This window comes from Monodelphis domestica, chromosome 1, assembly GCF_027887165.1.
Source record: "Monodelphis domestica isolate mMonDom1 chromosome 1, mMonDom1.pri, whole genome shotgun sequence".
Taxonomy (NCBI): Eukaryota; Metazoa; Chordata; class Mammalia; order Didelphimorphia; family Didelphidae; genus Monodelphis; species Monodelphis domestica.
This window is the reverse complement of record NC_077227.1, coordinates 174,365,364-174,387,301: the sequence shown is the minus strand read 5'-3', so window position 1 is coordinate 174,387,301 and position 21,938 is coordinate 174,365,364. Positions and strand designations below refer to the sequence as shown.

Here is a 21,938-nt window from a genome sequence, read left to right as displayed (position 1 = left end):
TTCTGATGGGTTCCAAGTTTTAGGGAGGAAGATCATGGGAGAGGAATGGAGGCACAGAGGGTTCCCTGGGGGAAGAGAACTATCTAATTCCATGGAGCCCAAGGCTGGAAATTAGGCTTCTCTCTGACCTTAAAACCAATTCCACATTCGTGTCATTACTGGTGGCAGGGGAATTCCCTTCTCTCCTTTGGTTTATTCCCTTCAGATGTGAATAAAGGGGCATATATGAGAGTATCTGCTAGTATCTCCCTTTTAACTGTGTGTATAGAACAAGCCTGTATAGAACCCAGGTACCCCCAAAACTAGGTTTCAGAGATCTGGGTCCCTTCTATCCCATTGGAGAAGTGGTTGGGGGGGTATCATTTTATCTTTGATATAAAAAATAGCTTTTTTCTTTGTTCTCTAAAGGATGAATGTAGAGGCAGAATCTTTAAGTTCTTCTACAATGATGGACTCTTGGTAGGATTTAGATTTCTTTCCAATAACCAGTGGACTTCGTATCTTCTAATTCTCTAGTGCCAGGAGATGCAGAGGCCTCCGACAAACCCCAGACATTGCCAGGGTTGCCCAGGAAAGAAATATCTTGCTGCCCCCTGATGGTCATTCTGTTTATGCCACTGTCTCATCGTTGCTCTGGAAAGTCTAGCTTGTTTCTAATCTAAATCTTCTAGCTTTATCTCATATTACTTTCCTTTATGTATCTTTCAACCCCCTATTCTTAGCTTGACTGCCCCTAGTAAAGTGCCTCTGCTCTGAGAGAGACTTCTCTCTTGCTCAGCTCCTTCAAGTTTTCTGCAATACTCAACTCAATAAATTAACAAGCAGATATTAAGTACTTTCAGTGCTATACTCTTAGACAAAGTAGAGACTATAAACTAAAAATGAAACAGATTCTGCTTTTGAGGGTTTCTCTCTTATATCTATCACTTATAATATGATATTTCACTCTCTTATGCCTGTCACACACAATAATAAATGATATACTAAGATAAGCTTGAAATAGCTACAAGATTAAGATGTAAAAGGTCATATCATAAACACATTGGAAGAGCAAGAAGAATATATCTTCCACAATTATGGATAGAGAAAAGTTGAATTACCAAACAAAGAATAGAGAAGATCAAATAGACAATCTCTATTACATGAAAAGGATTTTGAATGAGCAATGGTTAAAATTAGTAAGGAAATACTTAATCTGGGGGAAAAATCTTTACTGCAAGTTTTTTTAAAATTAATATCTCATTTCCAAGATATATGCAAACTAATTAAGATGCCTAAGAACAATTACTACTCTTTAATTTGTAAATGGTCAAAGTATATATCACCAGGCAGTTTTCAAAGGAAGAGATTCAAGCTATCAACAATCACATGAAAAATCTTCCAACAGCATAATAATTAGAAAAATACAAAGTAAAGTTGCTCTAAATTTCTATTTCATATTCAACAGATTGGCAAAGATTAAAAAAAGGAAAATTATAATTGCTGGAAAGGTCGATAAACAGTATGAGTATGTCTAACTATTCTGGAAAACTATTTGGAACCATGCCCCAAAGTTACTAAACTATATATACATAATCTTTGGCTCAATGCTATCGTTAACTAGGCCTATAACCTGAAAGAGATCAAAGAAAGAGGAAGCAGGTCTATATTTAAAAAAATATGTTTAGTATCTTTTTTATTGCAAAGATTTAGAAACAAAGGACTTGTCAATAAATTGAGGAATAGCTGAACAAATTATGGTATATGATAAAAGGGATGCTTATAGAAAAGATCTGGGAAGACTTGTATGAAGTAATACAGAGTGAAGCAAACAGAACTAGGAGAACAATTTATATAATAACACACTGTAAAGAATAATTACTTGATAGGCTTATGAACTCTGATCAAACTGTCAGTGGTTCAACAGTTCTGGAAAACAATTTGGAATTATGCTAAAAATGTAACTAAAATATCCATGCCATTTGACCCAGTATCTCATTGTTAGGCACATACCTCAGGGAAGCCAAAAACAGAAAAGAAATTCCATTATATGCTAAGATATTCCACATGGCACTTTGTGTGGTAGCAAAGAACTAAAAACAAAATAAGCATCATTGATTGGGAAATGTACAAACTGGAGCACATAAATAAATGGGATAGAATATTCCTAAAGCATAAGAAATGACAAATATGAAGAATTTAAAGAATTTCAGGAAGGATATTAACTGATATAAGATGAAATAAACAGAAACAAGAAAACTATGCAATGATTTTTAACAATGGAAATGAAAGCCACATAATAATAGTTAAAATATGAAGTGGAAGTAACAAATAGCTTTAAGGGATTAAATATGGTAGATAGAATGCCTGAATTACTATGGACAGAAATTCACAATATTGTACAGGAGGCCACAACAAAAAAACATTCCAAAGAAAGAGAAGAACAAGAAAGCAAAATGGCTATTTAATGAGGCTTTACAAAAACTGAGAAAAGAAGGAAAAGGTAAGGGAAAGGAGACATTGAAAGATACACCCAAATGAATACAGAATTCCAGAAGAAAGCAAGGAGAGATGAGAAAGTTTTCTTAAATGAACAATGCAAAGAAATAGAAGAAAACTTTAGAACGCAAAAGACACGAGATCTCTTCAAGAAAAATAGAGATATCTAAGGAATGTTTCATGCTAAAAATCATCATGCTGAAAGACAAAAGTGGTAGGGACTTATCAAAAGTAGAAGAGATTAAGAAAAGGTGGCAAGAGAACACTAAACAATCCAAGAAAGATCTTAACATCCCTGATAACCAAGATGGTGTGTTTACACTTCCAGAGCCAGACATCCTGGAGAATGAAGTCAAATGGGCCTCTTGAAGCGCTGCTAACAGCAAAAGTAGTGAAGATGATGGAATTCCAGCTGAGCTATTTAAAACCCTCAAAGATGATACTGTTAAAGTGCCTTACTCAATATGCCAATTTGGGAAACTCAACAGTAGCCACTGGATTGTAAAAGATTGGTTTATGTCCCAAACAAGGGCAATGCCAAAGAATGTTCAAATTACTGAACTAATTTCATTTGCCAGCAAGGTTAAGTATAAGATTCTTTAAGCAAGGCTTCAGCAATATGTGAACCAAGAATTACCAGAGCAGACTGGTTTTCAAAGAAGGAAAAGAAATACAGACCAAATTATCGATATTTTTTGGATTATGGAGAAAGCAAAGGGGTTCCAGAAAAACATCTGTTCCTGCTTCATTGACTATACTAAGGCCTTTGACTGTGTGTATCGTAACAAAATCTGAAAACTCCTTAAAGAGGTAGGAGTACCAGACCAATCATCTTACTTGTCTCCTGAGGAAACTTGTATGGCAGGTCAAGAAATGACAGAACCAAACATGGAACAACTGCTTGGTGTAAGATTGGGAAAACGATTACATCAAACCTCATATTGTCACTTTGTTTATTTAATTTATTTAATAATTTATTTAATTTATATGCAGAGTACCTCATGTGAAATGCTAGATTAGACAAAACAAAAGCCACAATTAAGTCTGGAAGAAACATCAACAATCTCAGTGTAAGCACTCAGATAGCAGAAAGTGAAAAAGAATTAAAAAAAATGTCATTAAGAAATTATTTATCTTTCTTTCTAGTTATCAGCTTTAAACTCTTGTAAAGTGCCCCTTCCCCACCTCAAAAATAAATAAAAATTTTCTTTCGATTAAAAAAAAATTAAGATGAGGGTGAAAGATGAGAATATAAAAGCTGGCTTGAAGCTTAAAATAAAAATAAATAGTAAGACCTTAGCAACCAGTCCCATCCCTTCCTGGCAAATTGAGGGAGATCAAATATTTATATTTATATTTTATATATATATATAAAGATCAGAAACTGACTAGTCATAAAATTAAAAGCCACTTACTCCTTGGCAGGAAAGCTATGGCAGCTTTGGATAGCACACTAAACGGCAAAGAGAACACTGCCTACAAAGCAGTGGTCAAAGGTATGGTTTTTTTTTTTTTCAGTAGCAAAGTATGGCTATAAGAATTGGACTATAAAGAAAGCTGAGCACTACGGAATCAACCGTTTCAAATTGTAGTGCTGCAGAAGACTTTTGAGAGTCTCTTGGATAGCCAAGAGGTCAAATCATAAAACACAAATTAATTCAGATTATTCATAGGAAGGTCACACACTGAGTTTAAATACTTTGGCATACATAAATACATAACAGGAAGGCAGGACTCCTTGGAAAAGTCCCTGATATTGGGAAAGATTGAAGGCAAGAGGAAAGGGGAACGTCAGAGGATGAGGTGAATAGATAGTATCATGGAAACAACAAACTCCAATGTAGATAGACTCCAAGAGATAGCAGAGGAAAGAAAGGCCTGATGTGGGCCCTTGGGGTCATAAAGAACTGGACACAGCCAAACTATTGAACAACAGAATGATTATAATGGCCAACCTTGGCCCCATAGAAGAGAGAAAATACTTTTTTCTTCTTTCATTGGAAAGGTTGAGGAATACAGATGTAGAATGATATTGTTAGATATTATTAGATGTTAGATATATGTTAGATGTTTTTAGACACTGTCGTTATGCTATTTTGTTGGGGTATCTAGGTGGCTCTGTGGATTGAAAGCCAAGCTTGGAAATGGGAGGTCCTGGGTTCAAATCTAGCCTCAGATATTTCCTAGCTCTGTGACCCTGGGCAAATCTTTTAACTTTTGATGTCCTTCTATTTTCCAGGAAGGGATGGGATCAGTTACCTAGCTCTTACCACTCTTCTGCTTTGGAAGCAATATTTAGTATCAATTCTAAGACAAGTTAAGTGTTTAAAAAATAAGCTATTTTGTCTATTGAACCTAAAAAACAGATGACAAGGAAAGCTCAATGGATAAAAAGCATTATGGAAATGAAACAGAAGGCATCAATATAAATCATGTAACAGTGGGATATTAGTACAGGCTTCGTGTGTTCCTGGTGAGTATCACAGGTGATATTTGAGGTGCAGCAGCAGTGACTGCAGCCCACACTCCTCTCTTAACCCACTTTCTGCACAAAGGTATAATGTCCCTTTACCATCAGCTAGCAGGAAGATGTAGTTTATACATTTTGCTCACCAGGTGGCGCGAGAGTCCATCCATTGGCCCAATCTTACTGACAATGTTGACATTCATAAAAGACCTGTTGATTTTTTATAATGAACTCTAAGTTTACTTAAAACAGCAGCAGCAATAAGAACCCACTAACTGATCCTCCTCCTACCCCTCCACCCATACTAACGTCCAAGTTCAGGACATTTTTCTGCGGCCACAGGGATTATTACACATAGTCAGGTAAAATTTACAGATTATTTTAATTTTAAGGATTGCTTCTAAATTTACTTTGCTTAAAAAAATGCCTCCATTTCTTTACATGGTAAAGAATGAATTCTTGTCTCAAAGGTCAAGAGGAAAGAGAAAACAAATAAGGCAACGTGCCCAAGCACTGCTTTGCCACTACATTTCTAACCCTTGTTAGACACCCAGCTACACCTTGCCCACCAAAAGCTCCTTTTTGTGGCTAAAGAAGACTCCCTGATTCGTTCTTCTCAACTAGAGTTACTCCTGCTCTTGGCTGAGTTAGAATGACTTGTTTCCATTTATCCCTTCACCCTCTGGACTTAGACTTTGTGCTTCTTCTATACTTTCAACATTTCCCATTTAATTTTTTGAAGTTAAAGAAAAATACTCATACCCCTTTCTAGTTACCTTTCTAATTCCTATGATTTTCCCCACTTCTCCCACCATGCCATTTACCCCTGAGTTTCAGAGATGCTTCCAGGTAGCATAGTAGAAATAGTGAGAGGAGGGGGGTAAAACTGAATTCCTGTAGTCAATCCTGCCACAAAACTTGCATGTCAAAGATGCCCTCAGGACTTGAAGACCCAGGTGCACTTTGGAGAATTTCCTCATCTTTTGGGCTCATAGACTCCACCCAGGAAGGTACTGAGGACAACGTTCCATTGGTAAATGCACAATTCATAGTGTGGAGGAATGCTTTTAGTAAAAAAAAGAAATCTCAGAATGAGCAATCCTCAAATGTCTCTCAAATGTATGTTAATCTGTAGTCATTTACTTAGTCCCGAATTTATACTTCTTGGTAAATGATCTTTCCTTCAGGTACTGTTACGACCCATATTTCTCTGCAGCCGAATAAGGACAAATATATTGTAACACCGGTCCCAAAGCTCATTAGTGCTGGACTCTCTCCACATAGCTGGAGATGCTGCCTTGTATCAGCATGAGGGAGAGGATAGAGGAACAAAGCAGGTGAGAAGGAAATACTACCCCCTTTAGGGTCTTCTGGCTTCCAGCTTCAAGAGAGAAGATGGATGATGCCAACCCCACTTTCCACTGCTAAAGGAAAAGATTTTGGGAAGAAGTCAACTTGAGAGGAGCTGGCAGCATCCATCATATCCTTATTCCTAATTTGGTACAACTAAATCTTTGGGAGAATTTCCCTTTGGGTGAGTTATGAAACTTCCTTCCTTCCTTCCTTCCTTCCTTCCTTCCTTCCTTCCTTCCTTCCTTCCTTCCTTCCTTCCTTCCTTCCTTCCTTCCTTCCTTCCTTCCTTCCTTCCTTCCTTCCTTCCTTCCTTCCTTCCTTCCTTCCTTCCTTCCCTCCCTCCCTCCCTCCCTCCCTCCCTCCCTCCCTCCCCTCCCTCCCTTCTTTCTTTCTTTCTTTCTTTCTTTCTTTCTTTCTTTCTTTCTTTCTTTCTTTCTTTCTTTCTTTCTTTCTTTCTTTCTTTCTTTCTTTCTTTCTTTCTTTCTTTCTTTCTTTCTTTCTTTCTTTCTTTCTTTCTTTCTTTCTTTCTTTCTTTCTCTCTTTCTCTCTTTCTCTCTTTCTCTCTTTCTCTCTTTCTCTCTTTCTCTCTTTCTCTCTCTCTCTCTCTCTCTCTCTCTCTTTCCTCCCTCCCTCCCTCCCTCCCTCCCTCCCTCCCTCCCTCCCTCCTTCCCTCCTTCCTTCCTTCCTTCCTTCCCTCCCTCCCTCCCTCCTTCCTTCCTTTCTTCCTTCCTTCCTTCCTTCCTTCCTTCCTTCCTTCCTTCCTTCCTTCCTTCCTTCCTTCCTTCCTTCCTTCCTTCCTTCCTTCCTTCCTTCCTTCCTTCCTTCCTTCCTTCCTTTCTTTCCATCCATCTTAAAATCGATGCTATATACTGGCTCTAAGGCAAAAGAGTGATAAGGGCTAGGCCATAGGGGTTAAGTGACTTACCCAGGGTCACACATCTAGGAAGTGTCTAAGGTCAGATTTGAACTCAGGACTTCCCATTTCCATGACTGGCTTTCTGTTCACTGAGCCACTTAGCAGCCCCCTGGAACTCTTTCTTGGTTGAGCTGAGTTCCTTTGCTACCACTGGGAGAGCTCCTTCACTTTGTATTGGAAATTCACCTTTTAAGTGACCAGAAGTTCATCTTGAACCTGAAAACGGTATCCCTGTGGCTAATAACATGTAAGAGAGCAGATAGATATAGCTCTAGCCTGGTGTCCCATGTCTCTGAGGAGGGCAGAGCTGTAGTCACTGGACCTGACCTCTTGCTTCTTCTCCTAGCAGAAATTAAATTCTGCTTTGGAGAAGAGTGGAGGTAGAAGAGGCTAGAAGAGTCCATTCTGTCTCCCATTCAAGCCACACAGTGACACTCCCAGGCTATCGGTGGGGAAGACAGCCCTTGTTACACATTCTCAAGTTATAGGAGTGAGGAGGCATGGTGTGTCTCTGCTTCAGCTCTGCCCTCTTTCCTTCACAGTTCTTATGCTTCTGTAGCATTTCTACTCTATCATCATTATAGAAGACAATAGCTCTTGGCAGAGCCTTCCACTTTTTCTCTGACAATAAGAACCAGTATTGAACCCCAGGCACTTGAGTGCTATACCCCTTCCCTTCTCCACTCTACTCCCCTCTTTAGCCCTCTGTACTCTTGACCCTTGCAGGTGATAAATATTGGATGCAGCCTGGGAGAAACTGGCCTAGAGAGTATTTGACTTCCTTGTCACATAGCTTTTGGCTCATTATATTCCCCATCCTATGGATCTGGGAAAAATTTATTTAAAGCTTAGATTTGAGGTCATATTGGGGCTTTCTCAAAGAGGAAGTAAAAAGGTACTCAATGTACACTATTTGTATGACTCAGGGTTGGAAGAGGTATTTATTCTTGGCTTACAAAAGAAATACTAAGGTTTGCAAAGGATTGTGGTGAGACACAAAAAGACACATGAGCATTGACAGAAAGATTTAAAACATGATTTAGTAACTTAGGACTGTAGCTTTACTCTCCTCACAAGCAGTTTTGGGAATTGCTGAATAGGCATTTCTTATATTTTACCTCAGATCTGCACTATTCAAACAATACAGTCCATGTCTTCTGATTAATGTAAAAGTTAAAATTTTGGGAAACTGAGGCAGGTAGAAATTAGTTTCTCTCTGCAAGGAATATTATATTTTTAGAAGTTTATTGAAGATTAAAATATAAAGAAAATACAAGTAAGAGAGGCACGTGTCTAGGCCCAAAGAGCCTATTCACGACCACTCACCCTGCTAGGTGGAGAGCCGCGTCTGCTCCCAAGGGGAAATAGGAAAAAAGGCAGAGCCTTTTTACAACCAGGTTAAATACCCCATTTTTCTCTCAGCCCAGGTGAGGTTACAAGGCATTCTGGGGAAGTGGAGCAAGGACTTCTGGGGATTGAAGTCCTGGATTCAAGTCTCCATTTTTTACATTAAGTAGCCCCGTCTTGGCCCTATCTTTTTGTGGACAGTCATCTTCTTCAAGAGCACCATAGTAATTGTTGAAAACTCTTGTCCTTGATTCTAATTAGATCTGATGGAAACGATGGAGTAGATTCAGATCTCCCCAACTTACAAGGGTACCTTGAAGCATGGATAAGTCTATTTCAGAACAAAGCGTCATCCACTGAAGATCAGGAAAGAACACAAGAGAAGCAGCTCAAAATTTAGACCTACCTAGCAAGAACATGTGCTCGTGTCCACATGGTGGTCAGGGCAGGGGATAAGCCAAATTACTTCCTTCCTGAGAGGATTGGGGAATAGGACAGCTCGCCTTATCCCCCACTTCTCTCCGGATGTCCCTTAAAGCAGTCCTAACATGACTGGTAGCAAGGGAAAAGTGCACAGAAGGTAGGAACCCTCCTTTTAAAATATCCATTGAATGATGAGCATTTCCCTTTAGGTAGCCAAAAAGAAAATGTGCTTCCTCTTTTCTCAGAGGGCCGTGTCCCCTCAATTAGGATGTGGAGTCAGAAGCAGAAAAGTCAGCTCTGCAAATGCCCTGTTTAATGAACCCTGTCATCCCTCTGATGCAAAATGAGGACAGGGAACTTCTTGATTCCTCGTCCGGAAATTATTCCAGATTCCCTATTACATTCATACAAAATATATTTGTAGACAGACCATTATACACAATAGACAGTGCTCATGAATGATACATTCAAATAAAATATACTTTACAAATTCACTCTCATTTGCTTGCTATCCTGGCTAGACTGCAGTGTGATGAGCTATGGGAGTCATTCTTGCTCATTTTTGTGGATCTACCATACATTACTTTCTCTTATTTCCCATTCAGATATAGGCTGGGAGCTTATGTTGTAACCAACAGCTACTTCTGGATGTTTTGTTTTTCTATTATTTATAGGGGACAAGTTACCTAGGGGTGCACTGGCCAGTAGCCCAAGATCTGGATCCAAACACATTTGAAAGCTATCCTTGTCATTAATATCCTTAGGTTTCCTTGAGAATGACAAGTAGAACGGGCATGAAGTAGCCTTGTCTCCCCTCTACTAGAGCAGTTGCTTCCTGTAGGTCACACTTTGGTGGCAGGCAATTTTTTATTAGCCAGTTTAATTTAATAATTAAATTTAAATTAAATTGAATACTTTTACAAAGAAAAACCCCAAACCAAAAAAAATCCATCAACAAAAAACTAAATACAGATTCCACAATGTCCCACTGTTGATCTTTTTCACTTTTTTTGCACCTTTGCTGAGGGCGTACCTAGAATCTGGTTATTTTGTGGTTAGGTAGACTCTTGCTTTCTCAAATACTTTATAAGCTGTGACTTTTCATTGGTTGACTTTCTTGTGTTTCTAATGACGTTACGAGAGTAGCAGGACTCTTATTTCCTGGCTAAAATTCCTGACCACAAACTCAAACATTGTACTACCATTTGTTCCTCTCGGTCTTCTTTCATTTTGAGCTCATAGCTAGGTAAAACAGTTTTTTTTTCTACAGTTCCTTTTAAGTATGTGAGAAACTAACTGCATCTCCGAATCCCCCCTGGTTTTTGACCTGATAGAGAAAAGGCTAAAGGGTAGCCAGATTTTCACCTGCACATTCACATATAGTTGTCCTGTGGTATTATTCCTGGCATGGACCAGAAATGTCATGCAGGAGATCTCCTTGAGGGTGGTAAGATGAGATTTTTAGATTTTGTAATTCTTATCAGGTTAAGTAGTTCACTAAATAATTTTCTTTCAAAAGACTCATTGCTCATCGTAGTAGATCCTAGAAGGGAAGCCAGAGACTGATAAATATTTCTCCTACAAGATTTTAGATACCACGAAGGTTCTCTGATTCCAGATTGGCCAGTTTTGTGGCATGCTGGGTCACTCCTGGATTGGTTTTTTTAAAAAAATATTTATTTATTTAAAAATATTTTTCCACATTGACATGATTCATTTTCTTTCCCTTCCCCATTTCCTCCTCCCTCCCAGAGCCGACAAGCAATCCCACTGGTTGTACACATTTTATCACTTGATACCTATTTCCACATTATTCATTTTTGCAATAGAGCCATCTTTTCACACCAAAACCCCAAATCATAGACCCGGATAGATAGGTGGTAAGTGCTGTTTTTCTTTTGTGTTTCTACTCCCATAGTTCTTTTTTTCAATGTGGACAGCATTCTTCCTCAGAAGTCCTTCAAGTCCTTCCTGGATTGTTACTCATGTTCCTCTGCTCTTCTTAAAAAAGATATGAGACTTGAGCATACCCAGAGACGCTCTCCAGGCAAGAAACTGAAGTGGGTTATGCTTTCCTTTGAACACTCCTGGCACAGTTCTCCCAATATTCCTCGGGAATCATTTGGGACCAGCAGAATCTGCTCCTCACTGGATCTAGAATCTTCCCTTGACTTCAGTATCCTTGATTTTTTACATTCCACACACATGATGTTCTATTTGCACACGTGGACTGCCATCTTCAGGGGTGGGCTGGCACGTGTGTAACAATGAGCTCTTCAAAAAAAAAAAGGGTATCCAATACACTTTTAAATTTAACCTGCATTTTTTCTCCATCACTTAAAACTGGGCCAAAAACAAAATAATAAATCTTTTTTTTTTTACCCTTACCTTTCATCTTAGAATCGATAGTAAATATTGGTTCTAAGGCGTAAGAGTGTAAAGGCTAAGCAAATGGGGTGAGTGACTTGCCCAGGGTCACACAGCTAGGGAGTGTCAGAGGCTGGATTTGAACTGAAGCTCTCCCACCTCTGGGCCTGGCGTTCTATTGAGTCACCTAGCTGCCCCAAGATGATAAATCTTTTTTTTTTTTTTAGCCCATACCTTCTGCCTTAGAATCAATACTGTGTATTTCTAAGGCAGAAGAGCAGTAAAAGCTAGGCAATGGTGGTTAAACGACTTGCAAAGGGCCACCCAGTGAGGAAGTATCTGAGGTCAGATTTGAACCCAGGACTTTTAGGTCTGGCTTTCAATCCACTGAGCCATCCAGCTGTCCCCCAAGATGATAAATCTTGTTAAATGTTGCCACAATAAATATATCATTTGCTGATTTCCCAGGTGTTGAATGATCAACCTGAGAATTTAACACTCCTCTGGCTTTAATATATCTCTACTATCCCTCTATGACTCTGCTGCCTTCAAAGCACAGCTCAGTGCCACCCCCTAAACATGGCCTTTCCTGATAGCCTTAGCTATTTATGCTCTTTCTTTTGAAATTACTTTTATTGGTAAAGCTATTGTTTTATTGATTGATTTTTATTATATTTATTCTATAATTATTATATTTATTTACTGGGACAGTGGCTCAGTGGATTGAGAGGCAGACCCAGAGATGGGAGGTCCTGGGTTCAAATTTGGCCTCAGACACTTCCCAGCTGTGTGACCCTGGGCAAGTCACTTAACCCCCTTTGCCCAGCCCTTACTGCTCTTCTGCCTTGGAATCAATACTTAGTATTGCTTCTAAAATGGTAGGTAAGGGTTAAAAAAATTCCTTTTATTACTTTGTATTTACTTACTTGGAAAAATGATCCGTTTAACAGCCTCTGCCACACTGGGAGCTGTTTGAAGGCCAGGCCTGTTGTGTCTTTCCCTGTGCATCCTGTGGTATAGACAGTGCCTTGCGCACAGCCAGTGCCTAATACGTCTTTGCTGAATTGAACAGAGAGGGCTTTCATGGGTAGGCTTTGGGCACAACTCCTAGCCTTTAGGCACCTTCATGGGATTTCTCACTGTTAAATACATTATTCTCTTGCCAATTGCCTTAACAAGGACCTCATCTCCTCTTCTGCCTCCTCCTATCTGAGACTTCTTTTCAGTAGAAAAAACTCAAAATAATCTGAGTTTCTGGGCTGGTGGTTAGACCTGGACCATTAAACTATGGTGATGGAATTAGGGCTTTTATGCCAGGGTCAGTTTCCACCCTCTATTGCACTTTTGGGGGTGTAATTTTTTTGGGTTGCACTTTTTGGGGTGTTGCTCACTCTAGCTTGGTCTTATTCTGGAGTTAACCGGCGTCTTGCGCTGATCTCTGCCTCCCAATGGACAAGGATAAATTGCTTATATTTGCGAAGATGGTACATGTGTCCCCTCCGAGCCTTATTATCATCAGGGGTCATATAGGGATTCTAATGAGTTTAATTAGAATTAGGATTGTTCCTTCATGTTTACTGTTTTATGTTTCTGTTCACCACTATGTTTATACTTCAGGGTTTCTTATGTAACCCTGGTCTTTTCATCAGGAATGTACTCTATTTAATTAAAAATCTATTTTGTGCCTTACAGGATTTACTCAGTTTTTCAGAGGTAAATTATTCTTGTTCATAAGCCTATATCCTTTGTCTTCTGGACTATCATATTCTAGGCTTTCTGCTTTTTTATGGTGATGGCTGTAAAACTGTGTGCTAGCTTGACTGTAGCTCCTTAGTATTTTAATTCTTTTTTTTTTTTTAGTTTTTAAAACATTATTTTATTTTATTTGGTCAGTATTTTAATTCTTTCTGGCTGCTTGCAATATTTTTACTTGATATACAGTCCTAGATTTAGGCTACAATATTCCTGGGAGTTTTAATTTGGGAGTTTCTAGAGGGAGGGACCAATGGATTCTTTCTTTTATAAGTTCTAAGTGGATTTTTGCTAGTTCTAAGAGATCAGAAAGTTTTCTTTTAAGGATTCTTGAAATGCAACGTCAAGACTCTTTTTGATCATGGTTTTCAAGTAGTCCAGTGATTCTTACTTTTTTCTTATTATTCCAAATGTTTATGAATCCAAATAAAACAAACATTTCCAGTTATAAAGAAAAAGAAGACATTAAACAAATGGAATCACAAATATCCTTTATGTTGAACTTACTTTTCTTCATATCTACATAATAGATCCAGTCCACTAGCGTTCCAACTCTCCCCACATAGGATATTGTTATAGAGGGCAACATGTTCATATAAATTAAGTCTTTCATGTTTTATCTTTCTGTTTATTTTCTGGAGGTAGCATTCTCAATTTATTTTTCTAGTATTCATTCGGTGGGTGTGTATAATGTTCTCCTGGTTCTACAACCATTTCACTGTTCATTATCTTGTATAGTTCTTTTGAGGTTTAAAAAAATCAATTTGTTCATCAATTTTTTGGTGTAGTGGTATTCCATCACCAACATATTCCACAGTTTGTTCAGCCATTCCCCAACTGATGGACATCCCCTCAGTTTTCAATTCTTTGCCACCACAAAAAAAAAAAAAAGCTACTCTAAATTTTTTTGAACATATGGGCTCTTTTCCTCATTCCCTAATCTCCTTGAGAAACAGACCCAGGCCTATGAGAAGAACAGGGAACATACTACCTATCAGATTTATGGAGAGGAGAAGAATTTATGAGTCAGCAAGAGTTGGAGAGCATTATGAAATATAAAAAGGATAATTTTGAATACATTACATTGAAAAGGGTTTTTTTTTGTACAAATAAAATAAATACTGCCAAGATTAGAAGAAAAGCAGGAAACTGGAGGGAAAATTTTATAGACCCTCATATAGAGATCTTATATCTGAAATATATAGTGAACTTTGTTAAGTTTATAAGAATAAGAGCCTCCTTTCAATTGATATATGGGCAAAAGATATGAACAGACAATTTCAGATGAAGAAATCAAAGCCATATGTAAGTTTATGAAGAAATGTTTCAGATCACTACTAATTAGAGAAATGCAAACCAAAACTGTGTATACCCTTAGACCCAGCAATCTTATGACTTTTTAAAAATCTATTTTCCAGGTGAGTTGTTTTTGCAATGAGATAACCCATATTTTCCTATATTTTTTCAATTTTTGGACTTTGTTTCTAATAATATTTCTTGTTTCATGGAATCATTAGTTTCCATTTTGTTCATTCTAATTTTTATGTTTGTTACCTACAGACTCTTATGCCAAGATGCTAATTTTTTTTCCAGTTTTTTTCAACCTTAACTCCTATTTTTCAAGCTCATATTTTATATCTTCTAGGAATTTTAACAAAATGTGAGGCTTTCTTGGAGATAGTTTGGAGTTATTCTTTTTTTCTGGATTTATGTTTTGAGTGATTCCTGTCATCACAATAGCTTTTTATAGTGAAATTCTTTTTCCAGCCTATTTTCTGACTTTGAATTTGATATGATGGCTGGGTTCTGCATACTTTAGGAGGAAATGTCTGAATTGGTCTTGTTTTGCTTTTTTGGGAGTATTAAATGTTGTATTATTTCAAGATATCAGGGGCTTCTCAAGCTGGGGTTCTATAAATTTCCAAAGCTTCCAACATGATCTGTTCTAGGGTAAAGTCTGATTGCTGTCCTCCTGGTCTGAGCTCTGCAAGTTCCTGACGAGTCAAGGTAACAAATCTGTGGGTATACTGTGATTTTTAAATTTCCTCTTTAACCCTAAATTTGAATCTACAATACCCTGGTTGGAGTTCCAGTAAATTGCTGCTTAATTCTTCCACTCTTAGCTAGAAAATACTGTTGATTCATAGTAATACAACTGTAGACTTCCCTTTGGTTTGAGATTCCTGTCCTGGTTATTTCTCTGTGGGCTTCGGGCTGGACTGGAGCCTAGAACTGAGACCTCTTTTTCTTCTGGGGTTCAAGTTGCATAATAGATGCTTGCTTCTGTCCTGACATACAACCTAGGGCTCATTAACTGTTCTTTATTCTGGAATGATATCCCTTGGGTTACCTCCTGGATTACCTCCATGACATAGAACTGGGTGGTAAGCAACATGATAATGGTTTCTGCACCATACTCAAGATTAAGTCCCTCTGTGCTTGACCTGGTGTCCAGTCTCTTCTACACTGGAATGCCTTCCTGGATAGATCCCTTTCCCAGTATCTGTCTGTTTCCCTATGCTAACCTGAACTGGGGAAAAAAAATAACTTGTGATTTTTTTTTCTTGGATTCCCAATTGGGATTCACTGGTTCATTTTCTAGATGTGTTTGAAGTTGTCGTTGTTGTTTTTAGGTGGGGAGCTTGCTATACTTCTTGCTATTCCACCATTTTGGTTCCTTTCCACTTCCCTTTATTTTTAAAGGCCATTTCCCATGCCTGGAAGGTATGCTTTCTCACTCATCTCTACTTTTTACAACACTGCTCTTCTTTCAAGACTCATTTGAAAGTCTACGTTATTTATGAAGCTTCCTTAATTCCATTCTTCATATTCACCACAACTAGAAATGATCCTTCCTTCCTTTATATTCATGCTAATGGATGGTTCCTTTGTACCTATCATATTCTAACTTTTCTTAAAATAGCTTACTAAATATTAAATACTTTCTGCCTTTCTATCCTTCTGCCAGATTCTGAGACAGGAAGAATTAATCCCTTGTAATATTTGTACCAGTTAATCTCTGCTAGAGTCTCTTTTTGTTGACTGTAATAATAATAATAATAATAATTTAATGGCTAGTATTTATACAGCACCTACTATGTGCCAGGCATTATGTTAAGTGCTTTACAAATAATATGATTATGACTATTATACCAACTAATCTCTACCAGATTTTTTTTTGTTGTTGACCAAGTAAAAAAGTGCTGTTGGAATACTTCCCCCAAATAGTCAGAGATATTTGTTGTGCTAAGAAATGGAGAATTACATAATAATCTGTTGATTATCTATAGATAATTTAGGAATGTGAAGTGGGAGGTTGCTGAAGAATATGTAACATGGTAGAGATTTTAACATTGGCTCATTGACAATCAAATAATCATAAAGTCACATAACTAATATGTGTCAGGATTTGGATCTCTCTTCCTGACTCCAAGGCTGGCTTTCTATCCACTTTACCATAGTGCTTTTTTTTTATTGCCTTTTAAAATAATATCTGGAAGGTAAAATAGACATTGCCCAAGGTATGGCATACTTATGCTTAGGAATAAAGCTTTATAAACTACTTGTTGCTATAGACTTATTTCAAAAATCATTGATGAAGACAACAGTGAATACTGAAGAAATATGGTGTACTTCAGCAGTGAAAAGGTTAATATGTTTTCTATTTTAGGGGATGGGTGGTGATTATGGTGAAGGGTGTGTATTTCCTTTAGATGGTTACCTTAGAGACGATTTTTCCTTAGACTCCCTTTTCTCATTCAGCTATATTTTTGCCCATTTACTAGAGCATTTAACCATTTCCAAGATTTTCCACTTTGCATCACTCTGCTTCATCAATTTCAGCATACAACCTTCCTTCATTCAGGCTTCCTACTGACTCACAGTTTTGTTTTCCCTTTCTGACCATAGGGAGAAAGCTGATTTAAACTCATTTCCCATGGATTTCTGGATTAGGGTGCTGCCTCACCTAACTCAATTCTTTTAGTCTAGATGTGAATTCATTTGGTTTCCCAGAACAACTTTCATTTGTCACTTGGTCCTATGAATAGATGCAGAAGTGCCAGGAAGACAGATAAAACATTAGGGGTCTGATAATAAGAGAAAATGAAAGAGAAATCAGATCAACAGGTTTTTACTGGAAATGGTTTGGACACATGTCAATGTAAATATGTATCTTAGTCTTTGAGACACATGAGAAATATCTGTTCTGTCCTGAATGTTGTTCTCTCAGATAAAACCCTACATTTTTTCCTAAACTTAAGAACAACTTTTCCAAAGTATAAGCAATTAAAAATGATCTGATAACATTATATTTTTTAAAAAAGAGCAGAAAAATAACTGAAGCTCCAAATTAATTTTATATACCCCCTCAAGATGGTAACTTGAAACTTGCTATAACTTTTTATTGACAGTTATTCATTTCTCCTCATTATTTCCTGAAAAATGTCTTCATTGCCTCATGATGGCCCAGAATTGACCTGAGTTCTGCAAGTTGAGCATAAAGTCTGGCAAGTCCTACTATGCTGAGAAATTTTTGAAAGAGATCTTGGCAATGGAAAATTGCCAAATCCTCACCTACTTAAATATTATACTTAAATATATAAACCTTTTATCACTAGAAGCTAGTGATTAAATGATTAAAATTCTTTGGAGACTTTATATTAATTTGTAATTATTTATGAGAGAGAGAGAGAAAGAGAGAGAGGGAGGGAGAGGGGGGAAGGGAGGGAGGGAGAGAGAGAGAGAGAGAGAGAGAGAGAGAGAGGAAGAGAGAATGATAAGATTCTCCAGTCTCACCTAATTAATCTGAGTTTGCTATGCTGTTTATGTTTCTCAGCCAAAAGTGGCTGTGCTAGCAAGTCTCCAGCCCCTGTGCACAGAAAGCTGAATGACCCAAAAGAGAGAGCTCACTTACTCTGTCCCCTTTTTTAGAAAGCCATTTTCACCACTCCTCCTGGGACTTTCTGGTTGGACATATTTCATCTCAGGCCAGGTCTGTGCCCAGCCTTTAGACACCAAAAGTCACTCTGGACTAAAGCTAGCCCCTTCTGGATGTCCAGGATGTCATGAGGGGTTCAGTCAAAGGGAGGGATTGATACCAACCAAAATGAGTTTTCAAATGGAATAAGGGGGTATATTATATTAAATGCACACAAAGCTAATGAATTAATTTTTTTTTTTAGGAATTGCAACTCATGAAGACCCAAGATTATCTACCAAAACATGAAAGGGTTGCAATCTGCTTTGGTAAAGAGAATACCTTCATTAATGAAAGGCCCCTGAAGGATTGATATCTCATTTTTTTTCTTGATTGTACCTTCATAGGTTAGTACTTCATTTTCTGTATTTTAAAATTGGGGCAAACTGTAACTAAAAATTACATTCCAGAATAAGAGTTTTTAAAAAATCTTCTTTTTCTATATGTTCTCTACTCATCTTCCTGAAATTTGATTAATTGAGGAAACTGGGAAATGGAGAATAGAGAGGCAGTTGTCGAACAGAACTAAAAAATCTATTTTTAATTTTCTTTCAGAAATAGAAAAATATACTTCATGTCACATCTGGTTCCATCCTTCCTTTCCATCTTTATTATTCAAGCTAACATTGATGCATTCTATTATCCAACCAAATAGATCTTCATGCTATCTATCACTTACACATAACATTCCATTTCCCAGACTTATGGTTGGAACATTCCCTGATCACTTAAAAAAAAAACCCCAAAGCCCTTACCTTCTGTCTCAGAATCAGTACTAAGTACTGGTTTCAAGACAGAAGAGTAGTAAGTGACTTGCTGAGGGTCACTAGCTAGAAAGTGTCTAAGGCTATATTTAAACCCAGGATCTCCTCTCTCTAGGCTTGGCTCTCTGTTCACCGAGCTACTTAGCTGTCCAGTTCTGATCACTTTTACCTCTGGGAATTTCCAGTTTCCTTCATTACTGGGTTCAAGGGCTACCTTTTGCTTGAAGTTTATTCTGGTTCTTCCAGCAGTTAATATCTTCTTCCTCAAGGTTACCACATATCTGTTTTTTTTTTTAAACCCTTATCTTTGGCCTTATAATCAATACTCTGGATTATATTGGTTCTAAGGCAGAGAAGTGGTAAGGGCTAGCCAATGAGGGTTAAATGACTTACCCAGGATCATACAACTAGGAAGTGTCTGAGGCCATATTTGGACCCAGAACCTTCCATCTCTGAGTCTAACTCTCAATCCAGTGAGCCACCTTCTTGTCCTCAAATATCTGTTTTTAATATGTTTTCTATATTTACACATAAAGAAAAAATGTAATTATAAACATATTTTTACATACATATCGTGTCTTCTTTATTAGAATATTGTTTATCCTTCCTTTCAGAGAGGATCAATGACATCATGGGGCAATATCTTTACTTGTTCATGGACTGCGTTTAAGTGAGGTAGAGTCCTCAGCCTCACTCTTTCTTCCATAGTCACTGAAGTTCAGTGGCAAGTCAAGTCAGGATGACTGCCTTATTTTCTTCCTTAGAATATAACCTTGGGCACTATCCACATGCAGAGAAAGAACTGTGGGAGTAGAAACACAGAAGAAAAACAAGTTCTTGATCATATGGGTTGATGGGGATATGACTGGGGACTTGGACTCTAAATGATCACCCCAGTGCAACCATCAACAACATGGAAATAGGTCTTGATCAATGACACACGTAAAACCCAGAGGAATTGTGCCTCACCTATGGGAGGGGGTTGGGGAGAGGGGAGGGAAAAAACATGAGTCTTGTAACCATGGAAAAATAATCTAAATTAACTAATTAAATAAAATATCCCCCCCAAAATAAAAAAAAAAGAATATAACCTTGGGGGCAGCTGGGTGGCTCAGTAGATTGAGAGCCAGGCCTAGAGACAGGAGGTCCTGGGTTCAGATCTGGTCTCAGACACTTTCTAGTGCCTGGGCATGTCACTTAATCTCCATTGCCCAGCTCTTACCGCTCTTCTGCCTTAGAACCAATACACAGTACTGATTCTAAGATGGAAAGTAAGGGTTTTAAAAAAAAAAGGAAAAAAAGAGGATATAAATTCTGTGAAGATTGGGACTATTTAGCTATTTAGCTTTTGCCTTTATATCTCCAGCACCTAGCAAAGTGCCTGTCATTTAGTAGGAGCTTAATAAAAATAGGTTAATTCATTAGTTGAGTAATACAGGACTTTGAGGTGTATGAAGTGCTCACAACTGTGTAAGGTGGGCAATTCAGGTATAGGGCAGTTGAAGAGAATCTAGGATGTCAGAGGGGGAGGGACAGGCTACTGGAGTGAGGGACTGAGCCAGCATGAGGCAGTCAGTGTCACTAGGAGCTGGCCCCTGAGCCTGGCCCTGGTGAGCATGTACAGAATAATCCAGACACAATTCCATGTTGAAGAGGCTGGGGAACTTGCTTCTGGGACAGTCCTTACTCTGGAGAGTAATGGCTTTCCTTGGAGAGACTTTGGAGAATGCAAAGACATTCTAGAACTGGTTCTGGTTTCTTAGGCGTGGGATGTCCAAGACCCTCTTGGTTGCCTGGAATTGGGAGGGAAGTACAGTTGGAAGGCACTAGTCAACCTCTGTTCTTCTCACTGACTTCTTGTGTGATGACAAGGGAGACTATTTGGAGAGGGGAGAGATGACTCCGTCCAAGGCCAACATAGAGCCTATGAGTAAGGGTCTTGGTTCCTTATTTATTATTATTCCTTATTATTATTATTATTTGTTCTTTTGTTTTGGGTGAAGGAGGCTGGAGATGATTATGGCCTCATGGGCTTTGATGTGCCAGGAGAGCTGGAGTTAAATCCATACCACGTGGATTACAGTTAGCCAGCTTTGAGTCCCCAAAGGGTGACCAGGAAGACCCGGTCTAGCAGGGGTGGAGAGAGGGACTCATCCAGCAGTGATGCTTCATTTGGACATGAACTGGGTGGGCAATGCTATGTGGAAACTGCATTAAGGCTGTTCCCACTACCCCCAGGGATTGAGGTGGTATGGGGGAGAGTGTGTCCCGGAGGTATTGAGGGAAAATGTTTGTTCTTCTGTTCTTGTCCTATCTTAGAAGTAAATATTCCTTTGTAAGGATTAATTGATGTTAATTTATTAAAAAGAATTTAAGTCTTGAGCAGTGGCAGCTAGCAATAGGAGGACATTGTCAGAAGAGGGCCTCGAGCTGATCTTTCGGGGATCCTTCTAGAACCCCAAGCGGGGAGATGTAACCAGTCTCTGGGAGATAGAAAGGGGTCAGAGAGGACTAACTACACCAGTAGGCAACACCTGTTTCCCTAGCACCTGCTGCAAGTCGTGGCTATATTTCCCTTTTCTCCTCTCTTTTCCCAGGTGTTTTAAGGGACCCAGCAAGGAGTGAATCAAGATTGAGACAAATGCTTCCAAGGTGACCCAGGGGAGAGATGGATGGAAATCATTTGTGAATGAGAATCTAAAAGAGTAATACCTGATTCAATTCCCTATTATTATCTGTTATTTGACCCCACACAATAAGTTTGCTTTGAATTTGTAGTCATTGGGTTTGGTTAGGAAAACATTGGCACTGGCTTTGGAGCCAGTTAAATATATGGGGTAAAATATGTGATTTCCCTAACAGTACTAGGGACTGAGTATATAGCTGTGAGGGAACCAAAATGAGAGGAGCCACAAAGGCTATACTGGGAACAGGTAAAAACTGAGGAAACGATACAGAAGCAACAAAGTGAACTGAACATGCCTATAAAAAAGAAGTTACGAGTTCTGGGAAAATATATACTGAAAACGAAGAAGATGACTCTCAAGACTTGCTGTATTATTCTTCCTATAAATCATATTATCTTAAACAGAA

General features: G+C 38.3%; 1 long non-coding RNA gene across 2 annotated transcripts in view; it reads left to right on the top strand.

The window, feature by feature from the left end:
• Positions 1-21,938, top strand: part of LOC103104898 (uncharacterized) — a 22,751-nt gene extending 813 nt beyond the window's left edge. Inside the window, exons 2-5 of one of the 2 annotated variants that reach the window (XR_460723.3) lie at positions 6,310-6,479; positions 15,053-15,110; positions 18,287-18,428; positions 21,443-21,938. This is a non-coding gene — a long non-coding RNA (uncharacterized LOC103104898). The remainder of the gene's footprint in view (positions 1-6,309; positions 6,480-15,052; positions 15,111-18,286; positions 18,429-21,442) is intronic. The other variant, XR_460724.3, reaches the window with a different exon arrangement.